This window comes from Phyllobates terribilis, unplaced genomic scaffold (genome assembly GCF_046119375.1).
Source record: "Phyllobates terribilis strain yellow unplaced genomic scaffold, ASM4611937v1 Scaffold_12__6_contigs__length_324123572, whole genome shotgun sequence".
NCBI lineage: Eukaryota > Metazoa > Chordata > Amphibia > Anura > Dendrobatidae > Phyllobates > Phyllobates terribilis.
Window position 1 is genome coordinate 250,768,483 of NW_027362772.1, and position 10,513 is coordinate 250,778,995.

Sequence of the window (10,513 nt, forward strand, 5' to 3'; positions counted from 1 at the left end):
GGTCGGAAGTGTGGAAATCAAACATGCCGATCCTCATTTCCCCTACCTCTGATATTTGCGGTGTGAATATGGTCACCCCCATAAAGGTTAGAAGGTTGCTGCTCCATGGGGTTCATTATATATTTGTGTAATGAGATACAATAAAAATCAACCACTAATGGTAAATTCATGAAGATTCCCAGCTCTTAAGGAATAGTTAGTGGCCTGTGACTGAATTACTATAATGCCTTGGAACCAGGTGATTTCCCTTGTATTCATACCGGCCACTATACTATACTTCCCAAAATGCAGGTCATTACTGCCAGCTCTGTGCAGAAGCCGATCAAAGATCACTAATAGATTTCAGCTCTGAAGTTTGAAGAATTGTGAACGCAGATGTAGAGTAAAACCCAAGCACCTCCATAGTCTTTAGAAGGCATCTTGACCAACCCAACTCAGCTACACAAGAGCCCCTGTGTTCTCTACAAAGGGCTGCTTCCAGACATTTCTGGCAGAGGCATATCTCGTTGAGAACTAAAAGATCATCAGGCCAAAATCAGGCATGTCATATTCTAATCTCCGGACATCATCCGTCAGGGGAGAGTTAGGGGCTCCAATACACTGCCAGCAGAAACCCATAAATATGGATAGGTTTGGCCAGTGTTAGTCTGATGTGTATGGGGGCCTAGGATCAGTACAAAAAAATCATCATGTACTGTACAATGTATTTACAATCCTGACTTTAAATTTAAAGCGCTTATTTATCCACAGGAAAGGTGATAAAAGTCTGATCACTCGGGATCCCATGAGCAAAGTGTCCTACACACCTGACCTGATAGAAATTGCTCCAACCCTCAGGAAATCCTTATCAATGGTTGGAAATCACATGAGCAGATTTCACAATTCAGCCGTATGGAAAAGCTCAATGAGCCAGACACCAATGTCACATGCAGGCAACATCACGCACACCTCGCCTCGCCCACTGGGCTTACACATTGCAGTAATCGCTAGGATAGGACTATACAGGTCTGGATGTAAAGGATCACTTCACCCATTGATTACTACAACAAAGGTGAGAAAACAGAGTCGGGAAGGGAAGCCATTGGAAATCAGGTTCCCTTTCCCACTAGGGGCTCAGGCAGAGATCAGGAGACTGAACCCCCTCCTGACACATGTAGGGCTCGTTACAGTATCACAGCTTTTACATTGTATTTACAAGGGCTTCTGAAAACAAGACTAGTTAGATTTGGGTTTTTTATTTTTTACTTTCAGCTTCTGGATATGAACAGGTATGAACAATTTGCTGATAAGTCTTAAAAGAGTAATTTAAAGGGGTTGTCTCATGGTCATTCTTCAGGAGGGCATGGGTCCCCAGCTTCAGGATTGACCGAAGTTTGCAGTCCGATTTATATGGCCGTCTTACTGCGCCCTTTTACAAAGAAGCAGCAGCAGAACAAATATTGCTTAGTAACAAGCAACATTCAGAGATTGACAACGTGGTATGTCTAATGTTATTACTCCGAATACAGATTCTACAGACTGAATTATCAGCGCGAAGGCAGCAACAAGGCTATGTTCATACGTTGCGTTTTTTTTTTTTACTGCAGGCAAAACCCGGTTTCTTGGCAGTAAAGAAGCTACTTACAAAAAGCAGCTTTGGTTGTCTCTCGTGCATTCTGATAAAGTTTAGTAATTTAGTGTGTAAGATATTAAATATATACAGTACAGACCAAAAGTTTGGACACCTTCTCATTTAAAGATTTTTCTGTATTTTCATGACTATGAAAATGGTACATTCACACTGAAGGCATCAAAACTATGAATTAACACATGTGGAATTATATACTTAACAAAAAAGGGTGAAACAACTGAAAATATGTCTTATATTCTAGGTTCTTCAAAGTAGCCACCTTTTGCTTTGATGACTGCTTTGCACACTCTTGGCATTCTCTTGATGAGCTTCAAGAGGTAGTCACCAGAAATGGTTTTCACTTCACAGGTGTGCCCTGTCAGGTTTAATAAGTGGGATTTCTTGCCTTATAAATGGGGTTGGGACCATCAGTTGTGTTGTGCAGAAGTCAGGTGGATACACAGCTGATAGTCCTACTGAATAGACTGTTAGAATTTGTATTATGGCAAGAAAAAAGCAGCTAAGTAAAGAAAAACAAGTGGCCATCATTACTTTAAGAAATTAAGGTCAGTCAGTCCGAAAAATTGGGAAAACTTTGAAAGTGTCCCCAAGTGCAGTTGCAAAAACCATCAAGCGCTACAAAGAAACTGGCTCACATGAGGACCACCACAGGAAAGGAAGACCAAGAGTCACCTCTGCTTCTGAGGATAAGTTTATCTGAGTCACCAGCCTCAGAAATCGCAGGTTAACAGCAGCTCAGATTAGAGACCAGGTCAATGCCACACAGAGTTCTAGCAGCAGACACATCTCTACAACAACTGTTAAGAGGAGACTTTGTGCGGCAGGCCTTCATGGTAAAATAGCTGCTAGGAAACCACAGCTAAGGACAGGCAACAAGCAGAAGAGACTTGTTTGGGCTAAAGAACACAAGGAATGGACATTAGACCAGTGGAAATCTGTGCTTTGGTCTGATGAGTCCAAATTTGAGATCTTTGGTTCCAACCACCGTGTCTTTGTGCGACGCAGAAAAGGTGAACGGATGGACTCTACATGCCTGGTTCCCACCGTGAAGCATGGAGGAGGAGGTGTGATGGTGTGGGGGTGCTTTGCTGGCGACACTGTTGGGGATTTATTCAAAATTGAAGGCATACTGAACCAGCATGGCTACCACAGCATCTTGCAGCAGCATGCTATTCCATCCGGTTTGCGTTTAGTTGGACCATCATTTATTTTTCAACAGGACAATGACCCCAAACACACCTCCAGGCTGTGTAAGGGCTATTGGACCAAGGTGGAGAGTGATGGGGTGCTACGCCAGATGACCTGGCCTCCACAGTCACCAGACCTGAACCCAATCGAGATGGTTTGGGGTGAGCTGGACCCCAGAGTGAAGGCAAAAGGGCCAACAAGTGCTAAGCATCTCTGGGAACTCCTTCAAGATTGTTGGAAGACCATTTCCGGTGACTACCTCTTGAAGCTCATCAAGAGAATGCCAAGAGTGTGCAAAGCAGTCATCAAAGCAAAAGGTGGCTACTTTGAAGAACCTAGAATATAAGAAATATTTCCAGTTGTTTCACACTTTTTTGTTAAGTATATAATTCCACATGTGTTAATTCATAGTTTTGATGCCTTCAGTGTGAATGTACAATTTTCATAGTCATGAAAATACAGAAAAATCTTTCAATGAGGTGTGTCCAAACTTTTGGTCTGTACTGTAATATATATATATAGTTAATAAAATTATAATAAATAAATTATCAATTTTCTCAGGTTTCTGCACAAAAACCTGATACCTGCATTATTGCACTTACCCATTGCTTTCTGTGGCTGAAAAAAATGCAGCAAAGACACTGAAAGAAGTGACATGCTACAGATATGAAAAAAGCAGTAGTTGGCCAAATCAGTCAGGAAAAAAAACAATGTGTGAACATAGCCAAAGATACAAATCAGCCATAGATGAGAGAAAAAAAAAAACTGCAATATCAACAGGATCAGCCCATAGTCTACTGTGTGGGGCCCCTGGAAAGAGGACTGTCGGGAGAGTCTGGTATGACTGATTTCAGACAGCAGATCCTTTTGTGCTCCCTTATATAAGCCGCCGACAGAAATGTCTCAGAGGACACAGGAACGCTGAAGATCAGGTACAGAGAAAATTTGCATAAACCGTGCAACAAGATGCTTGCAGCCGCCGAGTGCAATAAAGTCTAGTTTTCCTGATGCGCTTTCAGCTTTGCCTATACGTCTTGTCTCCACGTCTGCATACATGACATAAGTATGACACTAGATTGCCAGGCTAAGCCTGTGACTGAAAGACGAATTTCATGAAAAAAGATGCGCACACAGTACTGAAGAGGTGCTGGCTAAAGGAGGTACGATCCAAGCAATCACTTATAGATAATAGCCGAACTCAAATTCTTGGTTGCAAAGAGTGATAATAAAATTATCTATATATCTATATTATCTGTAAGTGTGACTGAAAGACTGGCATATCTGTAGTAATCCACGAGTGGACAGTACCTGTGGCTCAGCCGCTCTCATAATACTGCACAAACGATGTCCCAGAAGTAGCCACATCTGTTCTGTCTATAGGATATCCTTAAATTATCACCTGCATTTGAGGTCTGGGGGATGAGAAATGCTGGTGTAGAGGAGTGCGCACAAAATCATGGCTCGCTAGCTTTTACATAATGCAGAATCACACCTCCAAGCATGCCCTGCTGGGAGTCACAGAGCCGCAGGGTGGTGGCCGAAGCCTAGTGGGACTCCATGCCACCTTATGGTACATATCAGGCTATGGAAGTGATGTGTATTGTGCACGACTTGTGCAGTCATCATACAAGGATATAAGATAACTTATAAGAGAATAACAGGAAAGGGGCCGTCAGCCGACTCGGCATTCATTAGCGGAGCTCTTCACTATGCTAACAATATAGCTGGGGGGTATACTGCTCCATTCGTGTTCCTCATCGCTGGGGTTGTGCTCTACGGGGAGGTGGGGAATGAGTGATATGGGCCTTATGGGAGACAATCCCTTTAAAACGTATTTAAAAGAATGGCGCTATTTCAGGAAGACCAAAGCAATTTTTTTTTTTTATCTTCTACAAGGGAAGGGAACAACTAAAAAGTCACGACCCAAAACGGAGCAGGTCAGGCAATAGACAGATCAGACCGCGAGAGCAGTAGGCCCGGTCCACAGACAATAAGAACTTTCTTGAGTAGTCACAGATTATTATTTCTGGGGCCATCTCAATATTTTCATTCATCTGTGTGTGCCAATGACCTGCAGTGACCGTACGTAATAACTGCTGCCATTGTGGTGTGGCTGCCAGCTGCCAATGCCAACAAGCGACGGCCTGCCCTCCCGGAAAACATCGCAGCCTACTCTCGGGGGGCAGAGTCAGATGCCAGCTGTCACCACAAAGACAAGGGATGGAGTTAAGAGAAATGTGTACAAGTAAAGCAGCGGCCTCTTGGGTCGCAGTGATGCAGCCATTCTAGGTATTAGGTAGACACTGTAGGAAAGTGGATGAAATAATCACTGAAAGCTCAGTCCGATCGCTGTGACCTCCAACGATCACAAGAATGGGGCTTGGTAACCTCAGTATCCTGAATGAAGGAGCGCTCGTGCTTGACCTGCCCTCCATTCATTTTCTATGGCCCTGATGAAGAAAGCCAAGAAAAATGCTCCGCTATTTCCGGCAGGGCCATAGACAATGAATGGAGGGCAGGTCAAGCACGAGAGCTCCTTCATCAGGATGGGACTCTGCACAGTACGGCCATGTGCAGAAAATTCTGCTGCAAATCCTGATGTGTTTGTAGGAAAAAAGCTGGGTAAAATAACGGCTTTTTTTACATGCATTTTGCTGCATATTTTCCCCCCACTTAGTAGTATTGCTGAAGTACGCTACAAGAATGGACATGCTGCAGATTTGAGCCTTCTGCAAATCTGCATGGAAAAAATAAGCAATGAGTGCATGAGACTTCAGAAATCCAAAGCCCATGGGGCCGTGAAGATGAAGGACAGCACACGGATGGCATCAGTGTACAATCTGTGATTAACATCGCAGTGTATATGAGAAGATTCGTAATTTATTTATCCATAAGTGAAAATCACTAATGAAACACTGATGGTAAAAAACCTGCCGCCCGGACCAAACACTGATGGCAAAAAAACTGACCCCCGGACAAAACACTGATGAAACTCAGATTCAAAACACTGATGTCACACAGTTTTTTTCTGTACATGAACAAACAGGGATGTGTGAATTATGCCCAGGACTGTTTCGCTCATTTGCCGGCAGGTTTAAGCGGCCTATGAATGAGAGTTCCCATAACTGTTCATTCGGCAGATTATTAATCCATGTAAAGGGCTTGCCCGAGCATATAACATTGATGACATACCCAACACCCCCACACACAGCTGAAATTAAGCTCTGGTGGCGGCCGGATGTAAACATAGAACTAAGATGAACAGCTCCATTCAACATGTAGCGGCACTGCCGAGCACTGCAGAACAGCTGCTAAACAAAAGGATACAGTATATCCAGCTGGAGCCAACAACAGCTCATGGGTGAGGTATCAGACAGGTTAGATTTTATGCCCAGACAACCATTTAAGGATTATCAGGCAATATTAAAAAGTCTCGGATTTTTCATCACCTCCTTCCAGGTATCTATCCCACTGCAGATCCCTACAAACATTCCTTTCTCTGGGCAAAACCGGCAGATCAGAGTGATCAATAAAAGCCAAATATCCACACAAAAAACAGAGGACACTATAGGTTTCACGATATGCAAGGTACAGTCACACTACAAAAATCAGTCACCTTCACTGCAATATAATCGCGAGGACCCAGGAGGGCAAGGAGTGACCCGTGACAAGGTTTTTACCACATACACGGGAGAGGACAGGAGCGGCCCATTACACACAATCATTTATTTATAGGTCAGTAAACTAAAACCTTGCATGTTACCAGTGTTAGTGGGATAAATCACAGCTATATCTTGTGTGAAAATGTCAGCGGACACACAAGACGACATTCCTCTAATCTCACAGTCCCATGTCCTGCCCATTGCTTTCAAAGCACGTCAGCCAATTGTGTGAATAAGGACAGGAGGAGCTGGAAGGAAACGAAGACCGGAAAGGGACACGCTGTCAATACCGGACCCCGAATCTACTAAAAAGTCGAAGTTTCAGGTTCCCAGCATGCACTGACAGGATGTGATTAGTTTGGATAAGGCTGCATTCACACACATCCCTGCCCAATTTTTTACCGGACCTATGAAGTACGTCCTATTTTATCCCTCAAAACTCAGATGCTCTGAGCTTCATGGATCTCATTTTCGGATCCGCTGTTTTAATAGATCCATTTAATTCAATGGGTCCGTGGGCTGCTTGAAAAGAAAAAGAAAAAAAAAAGGAGCCACGGCTGTGGGCAGGTAAGAAGAGGTGCTCCGTGTGGCCGATGGAAGGGGACGTGCGGATACATTGGCCCCAACTCCAGCACCGTGTAATATTACATGCGTCCAGCATTGAGCTGAATGGGCTAAATCATAAAAAAAATATACGAAGAAGTTCTAAGAGCAGAAGCTTAAACCATCCATCACTGCACTGATACTAATACGACAGAAATATTGCAGAAATGTGTATCCGGTCTAAAACATTTTGCGGGAGCTTAGTCACACAGGTTTCTTTATTCATGTATCGCACACAGTAACCATTCTTGCTCATACAGCGCAGTCACTCGCCTTTCTAGGAGCCTGAAAAGCTGAATTTTGGATAATGACATCACTGCCCAACATAGTGGATTGCCAGTAATAAGTAACTCCAGAACAGGGGGATTTTCTTATGTGATGTAACAGTCTTGGACAATGTATCTGAGAGAAATGTGTCAGTTATTTGTAGAGGAAATGAATATTTATAAATAAAAACAGGACTGATAACAGAAAGAGGAAAAGATTGAGCTTGTTCACAGGAAGCTTTAAATGCATTTTTTTCAGCATGAAAATGCAGACTATGGCCAGAAAACCTCAACAGAAATTACAGGCATTTTCAATTTATTTTTTGTGTCTTTTTGCTGCTACTCCATTTTGATCTCAATGAAGATAAACTGCAGTAAAATGAATTGACAAGACACGCATTTAACAAAAAATGCACCGTAGGTCAAAAACAGAAGGGAAAGAAAGGAAGGAAAGAAAGGAAGGAAAGAAAGGAAGGAAAGAAGGAAAGGAAAGAAGGAAAGGAAGGAAGGAAAGGAAGGAAAGAAAGGAAAGAAAGGAAAGGAAAGAAAGGAAAGGAAAGAAAGGAAGGAAAGAAAGGAAAGAAAGGAAGGAAAGAAAGGAAGGAAAGAAAGGAAGGAAAGAAAGAAAAGAAGGAAGGAAAAGGAAGGAAGAAAGGAAGGAAGGAAGGAAGGAAGGAAGGAAAGGAAGGAAGGAAGGAAGGAAGGAAGGAAAGGAAAGGAAGGAAAGAAAGGAAGGAAAGAAAGGAAGGAAAGAAAGGAAGGAAAGAAAGGAAGGAAAGAAAGGAAGGAAAGAAAGGAAGGAAAGGAAAGAAGGAAAGAAAGGGAAGGAAAGAAAGGAAGGAAAGAAAGGAAAGAAAGAAGAAGGAAAGAAAGAAAGGAAAGGAAAAGGAAGAAAGAAAGGAAGGAAAGAAAGGAAGGAAAGAAAGAAGGAAAGAAAGGAAGGAAGAAAGGAAAGGAAAGAAAGGAAGGAAAAGAAAGGAAAGAAAGGAAAGAAGAAGGAAAGGAAAGGAGAAGAAAAAGGAAGGAAAGAAGGAAGGAAAGAAAGGAAGGAAAGAAAGGAAGGAAAGAAGAAAGGAAGGAAAGAAAGGAAGGAAAGAAAGGAAAGAAAGAAAGGAAGGAAAGAAAGGAAGGAAAGAAAGGAAGGAAAGAAAGGAAGGAAAGAAAGGAAGGAAAGAAAGGAAGGAAGAAAGAAAGGAAGGAAAGAAAGGAAGGAAAGAAAGGAAGGAAAGAAAGGAAGGAAAGAAAGGAAGGAAAGAAAGGAAGGAAAGAAAGGAAGGAAGGAAAGAAGGAAGGAAAGAAAGGAAGGAAAGAAAGGAAGGAAAGAAAGGAAGGAAGGAAAGAAAGGAAGGAAGAAGGGAAGGAAGGAAGAAAGGAAGGAAGGAAGGAAGGAAGGAAGGAAAGGAGGATGGAGTTTAGGAGTAGAGAGGAGGCACAAACACTGCAGTTATGACGCCCATCGGACTGGACCATCCTCATTTAAATATAGTGCGGGAACATTTCAAATGATATTTTTGGGGTATGAGGGGAGTCAGGAGACAATATACATGATTGTGAATACAGCACAGGAGCAGATAAGATGGTGGCATTTGTTGAGATTCAAAACTGGTGCCAGGTTCCCTTTAAAATATATAAATCTCCGAATCTGGGGCTAAAATAGCAAACTAAACTTCACGACACGCTCACAGTTCCTATTGTCCCTCTGTGCTCACCGATGTGACATCCACAGTGCTGTCACCGCTGTGGCCACCTGACATATCATCACTATGGCTGCCACAGCCCAAAATCAATAACTAGAATGCAAACTCTGCTACTTTGCTATCTTTAGCCCAAATTCAGAGATTTGTAGTCAAATTCGTGAAAACCATTCTGAGCATTTAGCATCTGGGCCCCAATATCCATATATCTGTCCGCATGCACTGAGCACATTTTGTGGAGGAGCTCAGCAATGCTTAGGTCACCACAGCGGACGCCTCATACAGCAGCAGCAGAGCTGCATCCTGCAGATCAGACAGATGTAACGTCTGCATGTAGTGCATCACAGGCTGGATGCAGGGTGACATATAGCAGCAGCTGCCCCTCCTTCCTCCCTCCCCCTGCAGCCTCCTCCCTGCTGCATTTCCGCCCTGCTCCCCATCCCCCCTATAGTCTCCATCATCCTCAGCCTGGTCCATAATTGCAGAATATCAATAACAGCAGTCACCCTGCCGTCACAGAGCCCCCAGATCTCGTCACCCTGCCGTCACAGAGCCCCCCAGATCTCGTCACCCTGCCGTCACAGAGCCCCCCAGATCTCGTCACCCTGCCGTCACAGAGCCCCCCAGATCTCGTCACCCTGCAGTCATAACACTGCCCGATGCCCCATTTCTGCATGTGAAGACAATGCCACCCCCCAGATTCAGTGCAGGACCCTCCCTGAGATGCGAGCCCCAGGTTTATGTACACACCCAGTGGCTGCACCCCTCGATTATGCATAGACTCCAATATCTGGACATCATGATCAACACCCTAAATATAGATGCCGGGTGCTGTCACCCCCTTTAATGATTAAACACCCCCATCCATCCACCACCTACTGAAAACCAGCAGTATCAGTGCTGCCATGTCATCCGCCGCCCGACACCAGAATTCCGGTCACCACACAGCCGCTGGGGGCGCCACCCCGACACCCGAGAGCGCGGCCTAGACACACACAATAGGACTACATTACCCTCTCTATGGCGAAGCCGGAGGTCCCGGGTCACCGACGCCCACTGCAGAGAGCCCTGTAAGCGACGTCCCGGTTCTCAGCTGCTGTACAGTGCCGCCGTCACACACCGGGCCGCTCCGACCTTCCCCGATATCCCCCTGACGTCTTACCGGCCGGGTAACAGCGCCCACCTACCTCACTCTCTCCCCGTCTCTCCACCGGGCGTTGGCAGCTCTACACAGGGTTTCCTTGGCTGATGGGCAGGGGCAAGCAAAACGTCATTACGTCACCGCGTTCGAATGGGCTGAAATTGCAGTCTATTTTCAAAAGAAGTATCCGGGACGCCATCTTTACTGTGGGCAAACGCGGCTGTTTTAAAGACGTAAACAGCACTATCGAGCAACTCTTTCGGTAAAAATTCTTTATTATATTTACGGTTAGTTAAAATACCTTATTTATCTCCTTACTTGGAAATATA

At 44.3% G+C, this 10,513-nt stretch overlaps 1 protein-coding gene across 3 annotated transcripts in view; it reads right to left on the bottom strand.

The window, feature by feature from the left end:
- CDC42 (cell division cycle 42) overlaps positions 1-10,362 on the bottom strand; it is a 33,159-nt gene extending 22,797 nt beyond the window's left edge. For 2 of the 3 annotated variants that reach the window (XM_073656810.1, XM_073656811.1), the window contains exon 1: positions 10,231-10,362. The gene's annotated coding sequence lies outside the window, so the exon portion shown is untranslated. The other variant, XM_073656812.1, reaches the window with a different exon arrangement.
- Positions 10,363-10,513: the final 151 nt, after the last annotated feature.